We start from the raw sequence: 12,051 nt of genomic DNA, 5'->3' as shown, positions 1-12,051 counted from the left end.
TTCATAAATGAATTCATTAAAACCTTTCCTAGTAGTCTCATCCTGATCATAGTATTTCAAGGTAAAATCTGCACAATCCAACCTGGATCCTATTTTCATCCATACTGGTGTCACTCCTGTTGGTCCCTGCCATTTCATCTCTCCTAAACCTGTTCAAAGGCTGCATCCCACATTAGGAATTTTCTACTTTCTCCAGGCTTCGAGAAAACCCAAAGTATTTTTAAGGTTCTCCTCTACTGACATCTTCTATACAAAGCTTATATTCATGTTTTCTTAGTGTTTTTCTTTAGGCAGAGATTTAAAAAATTCCTTTGTATGAGCTTCCCATTAATTTACTTTTTTAGATATTCTGCTGTGGACATGAATAAACCTCAATCTTTCTTTTGAATAAGGCTCCATTATTCAAATTCTATGATGAAGGCAAAAGCCAAGGAATGTTATTGACCCTTTGAGTTCATGTAATAAAACTGATTTAGTTTTGTGTGAATCCATAGTCATTGGGGACCTTGTGCTATCCAATGAAGATATATTTTAGCATATTTGTGTAAACCTGAAGGTCCTTCTGGCAAAAAGGAAGCTCCTTGAACCTACTTTCCAGGAGTTCTTCAATTGTATTTCCTCTCTTTCCCTTAGAGACTTAGTATGCCTTGAGGTATTTCCTCATTGTATATTAGATCACATGAATAATAAAAGAGAAGAGGAACAAATGTATACTTTATTCCCATCTCACAATAAGGCATACTGTCATTGTATTCAAATGTGTTCCAACAAATTTCTAACAAAATATTGTTCTTTCTGGGGCACTACATTAGGTATATATTGTCATAAAGATGAGAAAAAAATTATCCATAAACTGATGGATCCAAAATATTAGAAGGACTGAAACAAATAGGACCAAATTCAATAAATCAGTCCATCAATACTACTTACCTGTTTATTATGAAGCAGGAACTGTGCTAAACAATGGGCTCTTTAGATAGACAACAAAAACAAAAACAAAAAAAAAAAGAATACAGTAACCATACCAAAAAAAGAGAGAGTTAAGATGCACAAACATGAAGAAAAGAATTACTGACCAGGCGTAAGTCACACATTATTATTCCAATTCTCCTAACACATTAAATTCTATTTCTGTGTACAATTTACTGGCATCTCTACATGCTCCCTAAACATGAGTACTATTCAAAAATACAGGGGTATAACTGATTCACTGATATGTCTCTTCCTTAGCAATTTTATCTATCACCATGGTTTAAACTATTATCAATTTGAGACTGCCTCTCAATTTTGCATATACCTATATCAGATAATGCATTTTTTTATATATAGGTATTTATAGATAGGTATTTTAAAATATAATTGAACTATTACATAATCTTAATACTTTAAATATTAGCTGAAGTTGTATTAGGATGTAAATAGGCACTCTGAGTTTGAGACTTAAATGTAAATGTAGTCTGTAACAAAAGGGAATTTACTTCAGTGAAAATAGAGTCACAGATGGAGATATATGGGATTAAACGCGATTGCCCAGATGACGATATTGTGGTTATTCTTGGACTAATCTGAACTTGCTTCTCCTGGATAGCCTTCTTTGCCAATGTTTTCTAAATCACACAATATTAATAGAAATCATTATCATCCTCCTCCTCCACATGAGCATTATGATGTGCATTATTTCAGAGAGGAAAGAATTCTAGAACACTGTCTAGAATGTATTTGATTTCTACCTTTCTTAAAATTGCTTCTATCTGTTACTTCTCGAAATTATTTGTATCTTTTATTATGATCCAGAATTGGTGAATATCTTTTTTCATCATTAATTTATCTTTGAATTTATTTCATACCTTATATAATTTCTTGTACTTAGTACATATTGAATAATTCTTAGTTAAATAAAATTATCTGTTTAGAGATAGGCAGCACGGTGCTGAAGAAAGTTTTCTTCATTTAGAGATAGGAGACTTACCTTCCAACATAAGGGCAACAATCAGTACTTACATTGGATGGCCTTAATTTACTGAGCTGTAAAATGTGATTAGGTTCAATGCCTTCAGAGTTCTCTTAGAAATATAAGCCTCTAATTCTGATTTTTTACTTCCAATAAACTTCATGCATAAACTTATAAAGCAATGACTTCTGTGCCTCTCACTTGTATTTATCTGGTATTATTATCTATATGGCCCTTTAGATAGAAAAATTGATTGCAGATAAACTATACTATCAAGTGATATTATATGGTCACTAGTCCAGCGCAAGTTTAAGTTTTTCCTCCTGAAATTTAGTATAATAATTCCTTATGAGAATGAAAACCAGGTATTTTAATAATATAATTGAATAATTACATAATAGTCTTAATACTTTCAATATTAGATGAAGTTATATTAGGATGTAAATAGGTATGTTGAGTTTGAGACTTAAAGAAATGCAAGCCAGTAGGGTGTTGTTAGTATAGTGGGATAAGCAGGGGACCCAAACAAGAAGCCCTGGTGATCTAAAGGATCTCCTGCAGTTTGTTTACAGATAATCCAGAATGAATGAGAGAAGAAAATAGGCTAAATAGAAGTGCCACAATATTATTTATCAAGTCTAGGTTATTCTTTAGGTAATTTCTTTCAATTATCTAAAATAAAGTTTAATAAACCTAAAGTGTCTCCTGAATTCTGTAGAGCAGTCATATCTCCCTGAAAAGCACCGCATATTGACTTGCAGAACCACAAATTACTGTTATTTATGTTGTAGTATACCTTTATGTTGTTAAACTTTTAATTTGCTCTCAGCAAATTGAATTCCATAGACTATACTCTGCAATAAACATCACATAGAGTGTCACAATACAAATACAAATGTCTGTATGGAAATAGCAAAGTCTATGCAACATGTTAGAGGAATGTGAAATCCTAGCCATAAATTTACCAGTTAGATTTCACCAGATGGAATATAGCTGAGGTTGAATATGCCTTATTCAACAGAAATAAAAAGGTAAAAGATTGGTTGGAGAGCATTGTATATTAAGAAGGCATGATCATCTGAAAATGTTTAGTTATTGATGGATAGAAGTAAGGGAGATCAAATGGTTTAAGGATATTGGGAGATAGAGAAGTGATTTTTTTCCTTCAAAGTTTAGCCAAATTCCAGAACTATCAGATAAAACAGAAAATCCTGTAAGCAGCTGGAAAGAAATAGATACCAAAGAGCCACAGTAAGGATTAATCAGGACCTGGTAGCATCAACATTAAGGGACTGAAGGGCCTGGAATGCAATATTCCAACAAGCGAGGAAGCCTGGAATCCACTATCCAGCAAGGCTGAGATTTCTCTTCTATGGCAAAAGATCAACTTTTTTTTTAGGTTTTTGCAAGGCAAATGGAGTTAAGTGGCTTGCCCAAGGCCACACAGCTAGGTAATCATGAAGTGTCTGAGAACGGATTTGAACCCAGGTACTCCTGACTCCAAGGCCAGTGCTTTATCCAATGCACCACCGAGCTGCCCCAAAAGATGGAAATTTAATGAAATGGAAGACTTCCAACTTTTCCTGAGGAAAAGACCAGAGTATAGTAGAAAATTTGAACTCCAAACAGGAGACTCAAGAGGCATATGAAAAGGTAAAATGAAACAAAAAGGAGGGGGGGGGGGGAAGGATTAAAAATTGTTACCGAATAAGATTAAACTGGAAATATCCTTAGCTGGGAGAAAGACTCTAATAATTCAATAATTGAAATTCTAGTAGAGAGAATAGCCAGAAGTGATGGACACTGAAGACCTTTCTGTGACTCAGATAGAATGATTTAAAAACAACACTTCCTTAAAAAGGAGGACAATAAAGATATGGGAGGATGGAGGAGACTGAATGTGGTAACTCTCACTACATTAAGAGATCCAAAGGACTTACTGCAATAGAGGGGAAGAAGGGAGGAGATGAGAACTGCCTGAATCTTATTGTCATCAGATTGGCTTTAAGTTAACATACACACATTCAGTTAAGAAACTTATCTTACCTTTAAAGTGTTAAAAGGGGAAAAGGGGAGGGGGGGAAAGGGGAATAAAAATAAGGAAGGGAAGGAAGAAGGGGCAAAGGGAAGGGGGGGAAGGGGGGTTGAATATAGGAGGGCAAACAAATTGAAAGTGGCAGAATTCATAAGGAAGATGGATAATGGGAAAAAGAGGGGAAATACAAGCAGAGGGAAGATAACATAGAAGGCAATAAAGTGGTAATAATTATTGAATTATTGAATTTTATGAATAAGAATGAGTTGAACTCTCCCCTAAAATGTAAGCAAATAGCAGAGTGGATTGAAAAACAGTATCCTACTATATGTTGCTTACAAGAAACTCATCTAAAGCAGAGAGATACATATAGAGTAAAGGTGAAAGCTGGAACAAAATCTATTTTACTTCAGCTGAAGTGAAAAAAGCACGGTAGCAATGCTTATTTTAGTCAAAGCAGCTCCAAAAATAGATAGTGTTAAAAGAGCTAAAGAAGGAAACTCTATCATCCTAAAATGTACCATAGGGAATTAAGTAATTCCAATGCTGAATGTGTATGCACCCAATGGGATAGCATCCGAATTCTTAGAGAAATTAAAAGAGATACAGGAAGACATAGACAAGAAAACAAGGATGCCCATTATCACCAATACTATTCAATATTGTATTAGAAATGTTAGCTTCAGCAATAAAAGAAAAAAAGAAATCAAAGGAAATAGAATAGGAAAGGAAGATATAAAACTCTCACTCTTTGAAGATGACAAGATGGTAAACCTAGAGAATCCCAAAAAATCATCTAAAAAACTACTAGAAATAATTTGTAACATTAGCAAAGTCACAGGATATAAAATAAACTCTCATAAATACTCAACATTTCCATATATAAGGAGCAAGATGCAGAAGAAAGAGCTGGAAAGAGAAATCCCATTCACAGTAACCTCAGATAATATAAAATACCTGGGAGTCTACCTGTCAAAGCAGACTCAGAAACTTTTGGGAAACAATTACAAAAGACTTCTCACACAAAGAAAATCAGAATAAACTAACTGAGCAAATATCAACTGCTCATGGACAGGCCAAGCAAATACAATAAATAGGACAATTCTACCAAAAATAACTACATGTTTAGTGCCCTAGCAATCAAAATTACAAAAAAAAATCATTTCAATGAGTTAGAAAACAATTGTAAGTAAATTCATATGGACAAATAAAAAGTCGAGAATCTCTAGGCATATAATGGGGGGGGAAAGTGCAAAAGAAGGTGGATTACCCCTACCAGACTTAAAATTATATTATAAAACATCAGTTATAAAACTGTCTGGTATTGGTTAAGAGATAGAGTGGTGGGATCATTGGAATAGACTATATGCAATAGCAGGAAACGATTATAGTAATCTGCTGTTTGATATACCCAAAGAGTCTAGCTATTGGGATAAAAAGTGCTGGGAAAATTGGAAGTTAGTATGGAAGAAACTTGGAATAGATGAACACCTCACACCCTATACCAAGATAAGATCCAAATGGATACAGGATCTAGATATTAAAAAAACAATATTATAGCCAAACTAGAAGATCGAGGAATAGTTGACCTGCCAGATCTATCGAAAGGGAAGCAGTTTATGAACAAGGAAGAGATGGAGAAAATCACTAAAAACAAACTAGATAATTTTGATTAAATTAAATTAAAAAGTTTTTGCACAGACAAAACTACTGTAACCAAGATCAAAAGTAATGAAACAAATTGGGAAATAATTTTTACAACTAGTGTTTCTGATAAAGGACTTACCTCCAAAATATATAGAAAACTGAGTCAAATTTTTTTTAAAAAAATGCAAGCCCTTCCCCAATTGACAAATGGTCAAAGGATATGCAAAGGCAATTTATGGATGAGGAAATCAAAGCAATCCATAATCATATGAATAATTGCTCTAAATCACTAATTATTAGACAAATGCAAATTAAAACATCTCTGAGGTACCACCTCACACCTATCAGACTGGCCAATATGATCAGAAAGGACCATGATGAATGTTGGAAGGGATGTGGTGGAATACATTGTTCGTGGAATTGTGAACTCATCCAACATTTCTGGAGAACAATTTGAAATTATGCCCAAAGGACAATAAAAATGTGCATACCCTTTGATCCAACAATACCACTACTCGGTCTATACCATGAAGAGATTATGAAAAAGGGAAAAATTTCACCTGAACAAAAATTGTCATAACCATTCTATTTGTGGTGGTAAAGAAATGGAAACTGAGGGAATGTTCATCAATTACAGAATGGCTTAACATACTGTGGTATCTTTATGTGAGAGAAAATTATTGTTCTATTAGAACTCAGGAAGGATGGGAAGTTAGGGAAGCCTGGAAGAATTTGCATGAACTGATACTGAGTGAGATGAGCAGACCCAGAAGAACACCACACCCTAAAAGCAACATGTGAGTGATGACCAAACTTAATTGACTTGCTTTATACCAACAGGCAACATTCAGGCACAATTTTGGATTGTCTGTGATGGAGAATGCCATCTGTATCCTAAGAAAGAATTGTGGAGTTTGAACAAAGACCAAGGATTATTTTTAATTTAAAAAATGTTGTTTTATTATGTAATTATGCTATGTCTCATGCTATTTATTTCTTCCTTAAGGATATGATTTCTCTTTCATAACATTCCACTTAGAACAATTCATACTATGGGAATGATGTCAAACTTGTCAACAAAGAAACATGTCTAAACAGAAACAGCCCGAGTGAGTGGGGGCAGAGGACAAATCTGACATTAGAGTTCCTTGAATGAAGAAGAAATCAGTCTTTGCTTTTAGGAGATGAATGAAGAATATGAAGAGACGGGGAAGCTGAGATGACTGACCTTCCCAGCAGATACTTGGCCTTCAGGAGAAGCGGCATGAGCATGTCCTTAGAAAGAAATCTTCATGTTAAAACTGAGAAATGTGATATAAATCTCAATGTGTTTGCAACCAGCCATGACTCTCATCTTCTATTCATTGTGTGCCTATTCTTCCTCCTCATTGTGGGACAATGAACCTCACACTGTTGGCAGGGGAGATATGATGTTGTCGGTGTTTATAGGATGCTATCTCACGAAGTACTTTCCCTTTAAGTTACTATCCAAAATAAACACACCAGAACTTGTTTTTGATATATAATTTGAAAACTTCAGTCAAATGGAGAATCTTGATCCTTGAATCTGCCATCATTTGGGGGACTAAAATTCTGACTTTGGGGGAATAACAAAAAAAAGTACAATAATTATTTGAAAGATTAATGAAGGGAAGAGACCTTATCTCAATTATCCTAATTTGATGAAAATTCACTTTGAGAGCACTTGTGTTACCTTGTGCATTCACTATCTCAATCAAAGATTCTTTCACTTTTTAATTTTGTCAGTGAAGGCATTTCCTTCTTTGGGAAAAAAAGATAGTTTTGATTATCCTACCCAGTGCAACTTTGATTTTCATGTTCCTTAGACTATAAATAATAGGGTTCATGAATGGAGGTAATACTGTGTAGGTCATTGAAATGAGAAGATTCTGGATTGGAGAAGAGTCTGACATAGGAGCAAGAACTGTAACAATGCCAGCAAGAAGGAATAAAAAAAGTATAATCAATTGTGGTGAACATGTAGACAAGGCTTTGGACCGTCCTTCCACAGATGGCATTTTAAATACAGTGGAAAAGATATAGGTATAGGATATAATTACAAAGCCAAAGCAGAACAAAAGTAAAGATGAACTTGTGGCAAGGAGTACATACTCAGTATCACGAACCTCAGAAGTTGAAACCTTTAAGATATGAGGGACATCACAAAAAAACTGATGGATGATGTTGGATCCTGAGAAAGGCAAGTGGAATATGTTTCCTGTATGTAGAGTTGAGTAGATGAACCCACTGAGCCATGAAACAATTGCCATCCAAAGACAGCGGAGTGGTGTCATGATGACCTCATAGTGCAAAGGCTGACAGATGGCCACATAGCGGTCATAGGACATAGCCACAAGCAAAGCAAATTCTGCTGCAGCAAAGAAGATAATGAAGAACATCTGAGTAGCACAGCCAAGAAGAGAAATGGACTGATTGCCGGTCAGGGAATTCACAATGAATTTGGGAAGAGTGGCTGAGATGCAGCCAATATCCAGCACGGATAAGTTGCTCAGAAAAAAATACATTGGAGAATGAAGGTGCTGGTCAGTGACAATGGCAGTGATAGTAAGGAGGTTGCCCATTAGGGATGCAACATATATCAGCAAAAAAAGGAGGGCATGTAAGACCTGAAGCCCTCATATGCTAGAAAACTCCATAAGGAAGAATTCCATGATGATGCTGCAATTACCCATGACTTCTGGGATCCTGTAATTCTTCTTCTTCAATTTAAATGAATAGACGATATCAAAATCTAAAAGGAGAGCATAGAAACACTGTACTACATAGAGAAAGTCCAAGAACATAAATCTGCTGTTACTCACCGTCTTAGTGAGGTAATCAGATTATTTTAACAGATATGTATTAGCCATAGAGTCTCTAACCTTTCCCTTGAGTATAATTATTTAAGGTAGAAGTTCTTTAATTAATAACTTGGAGAAAGGAGTTTACCCTTTAATCTCATCTGGTCAGGTAGGTCTTTGTATGCCATGAGGACCTTTCATTTAGTCCTTCAATCTTGTCCAAAATGCAAGTCCATTTAACTTGGTCTTTTTAAAGTTTACCTTAGAGGAGAGATTTTGATCTTCATGGAAAAAAATATGGAATAATCGACATATTCATGTTTTTCTATCAGTCTATCTTTTTACCTCTCTATGTATTTATGTATGCATATAAATATCTCTCGGTGTATACACATATGTATATACATATATGACCCCTAAAATGTTATATTTCTTGCATTCTGTATTAATAATATTTAAATATCACTACGATTTTTTTCAAAGAATTAATGCACCAGGAGAAAAAAATCTCCTCTGCAAATTCAGTAATATCAACTAATGATAGTCTTATTGGTTTCAAGCACTCAGAAGTTAAGTGATTTGGGGAGAGGCACAAAAAAGAGTTTCTGTCCAAGTATGGATTTGAGTCCAATTGCGAATTTATTTCTCTAGGTATTGTCATGGTGCCTATTAATTAAGAATGGTAGAGATAATAAAATGATAATAAAATATTTATATCAATAATTAGAACAAATCTTGTTCACAATATGTAAGATTATTCCAAACACCTTTTATAAAGGAACTATTTCAGTCGGTACTTACCTATAACCCTGAGGGAAGGACAGAGAAGATCTTAACCAGCTTTGATATAAATTTGTACAATTTACCCCAATCTGCAGATCCGGAGTTATCTGAGTTAGAGCTTGTATCTGTTTATGTAGGACAAAACAAAAATAATAATGGTTTTTTACTCGGGTTTATTTTGTAAATAGTTTCACAAATATCATGTCCATGGTGCAAACTCTGAGATGCTATAGGTTTTCCATTCATATTTTAGATGAGAAATAAAAGCTCACCGTGGTAACATGACTTGTACTCAGATATACAGCTATTGAATACTAGAGGAAGGATTTCAGTTGCTTTTCCTTAATTCAAATATTCTATACCATAATGATTTTGTAAGGTCCAATACTATAATACATATATGAAATCCAAGAATACCAATAGCCACTTAATTATATAAACAATTTCACCATTCTGATATGCAATATTTTAAAAAACCACACAAAAATGACTCCATGAAATACTACCTGAGTTACGTTGTGACATTTCTCCTTTCAAAATTATGGACTTTTTTCCCTTCTCTAAATCTCAGGTCCTAGACAGTATCCAAAATTATCTTTGTCCTCACTAAATTTTTTTCTGTTCTCATTTGCAGCTTCTGAGGGCAAAGGGAACTCCAATTCTTCGTGAAGCTATGACATTAGCTGAAATACTGGATGAACATTAGGCAAATGGAGATATACTGCCTACTATTCTTTGGGGAAATGCATCCTCTAGTACCCAAAGTTATGAACTCATCTGTATTAGCCATAGGTTTTTTGACCTTTCCCTTGAGTATAATTATTTAAGTTAGCAGTTTTTTTTTTTTTTATTAATAACATGGAGAAAGGAGTTTACTCTTTAATCTCATGTGGTCAGGTCGGTCTTTGTATTCCATGAGGAACTTTCACTGAGCCCTTCCATCTTGTCCAAAATGCAAGTCCATTTAACTTGTTATTTTTTAAAGTCTACATTAGAGGAGGGATTTTGTACTTCATGGAGAAAACATGGAATAATCAGAAATATTCATGGTTTTCTATCTATCGGTCTATCTTTTTACCTATCTATGTATTTATGTATGCATATAAATATCTCTCGGTGTATATACATAATATATATATATATATATATATATGTATGTTTCTATATAGAATACAAATACTAAATAAATTGTAATAGGCAGTATTTTTGTTCTAAATATAGGTATGCAAATATTTACAAATACATGTAGGTACTAACTGAATAAAAGTACATAATTTTGGAAGGAAACATTCCTCCCAAAACGTTTTTGGTTATATTAAAGGGTCTCATATAAGGGATCCTTTTGTTAAGTTTATTGACTAGGTAATATCATGGTCAGATCTGTGCTTTGGCAAAGACTAGTAAGATAACTGAATGATGTAAGGCCTGGAATGGGGAGGAACATGACAGGAATACTGCAAATGGGATGTTTATTCAACTGAAATTTCATTTTATTTTTCCAATTCCATGGTTAGGTAGAGGATTTTTTTTTTCAAATCAAAAATGTGTTCTCTACTCTTAAGCTGCAAACGTTCTCTTGGATTTGGGAAATAATGTGCAAAAAACCACAAAGTATAGACACCGTCAATGACTTGCTGCTATATGTGTGTACTTGCTTTTATACTCTTGCACACAAGTGTATAGGTGAATGCGTGAATTAGGGATATGTGTACATGGCAAAGTATATATGAATTCATATACACATCGAACAATTAGGTTTCTAGTTATACACATGCATATGCATAAGTCATCATATTTACTATGTATATATGTGTATTATATATCGATATATATACAATTTATAGACATTTGGGAAACAATTTTTTAAATGCAAAAAAATGCTTGGTTTGAAATCTTAGACATTTAATATTTATATAAATACACACATTTATAATAGGAATAAAATAATTTATATGAATATCTGGGTGATTGAACATTCATAGACACACATATCACAATTTTCCCCATTGGAACAAGGTTTCATCAGTCTACCTTCCTGAGAGTGGGATCATAAAAGCCCAACAAAGGATTCTAAATGTAAAGGTATACCAACCTTTTAGCTCTTAAATTTGCAACCAGAAGCCAAATATGAGCAGTCAATTCATGGGGTGGGGGGGTGGAGGCAACAGACATTCTCTACACATATTTATATTGATTTCTATTAATATTTATTAAAGCATACAAATGCATATCTCTCAGAATAGATACATATCTAGAATCATTTATAATAGAATCAGTTTGATCAAAAATTTTTTCATTGATATGGGAAAATTCTACTGAAGAAATGTAATAATCTGCCTTTGTCATTTCAGACTTCACCTGCTATGCCATTTTTGTCGTAGGGATATGCCTAGGGCATCAAGAGACTAAGTGACTTGTCCAGCGTCATATAACCAAGTGAAGAGTCAAGACTTGAAAAAAACATCTTAATTTCAACTCCTGCTCCTGATCAACTAGCAAATAAACCATATTCTCTCTCTCTCTCTCTCTCTCTCTCTCTCTCTCTCTCTCTCTCTCTCTGCTTCTATCTCTGCATGTTTCCCTCATTTTCTCCTTTCTTTCAATGTTTTTATTTATTTAGATTTCCCGTAATTTCTTTATATCTACATATATATTTAAATATACATACACATATCTACATAGGCACATCATACATAGATGAATGTATGTTTTCATACACACTAGAATATGACATGAATATATTGGGAATTTATTTGTATTCTAAGCAAGGAAAGATGAATGAAGAGATTGAGAAAATTTAAATTCAATTTTGC

General features: G+C 33.9%; 1 long non-coding RNA gene across 1 annotated transcript; it reads left to right on the top strand.

The window, feature by feature from the left end:
- The first annotated feature begins 8,001 nt into the window (after positions 1 to 8,001).
- Positions 8,002 to 11,760, top strand: LOC141516651 (uncharacterized). The gene is made up of 2 exons (XR_012476773.1): positions 8,002 to 8,488; positions 11,590 to 11,760. It is a non-coding gene; the product is annotated as an uncharacterized LOC141516651 (long non-coding RNA).
- The last annotated feature ends 291 nt before the right edge of the window (positions 11,761 to 12,051 follow it).

The sequence above is a fragment of the Macrotis lagotis genome, chromosome 3 (genome assembly GCF_037893015.1).
Source record: "Macrotis lagotis isolate mMagLag1 chromosome 3, bilby.v1.9.chrom.fasta, whole genome shotgun sequence".
NCBI classification, from domain to species: domain Eukaryota; kingdom Metazoa; phylum Chordata; class Mammalia; order Peramelemorphia; family Peramelidae; genus Macrotis; species Macrotis lagotis.
The sequence above is the reverse complement of the archived record's forward strand: the minus strand, read 5'-3'. Positions and strand labels throughout refer to the sequence as shown.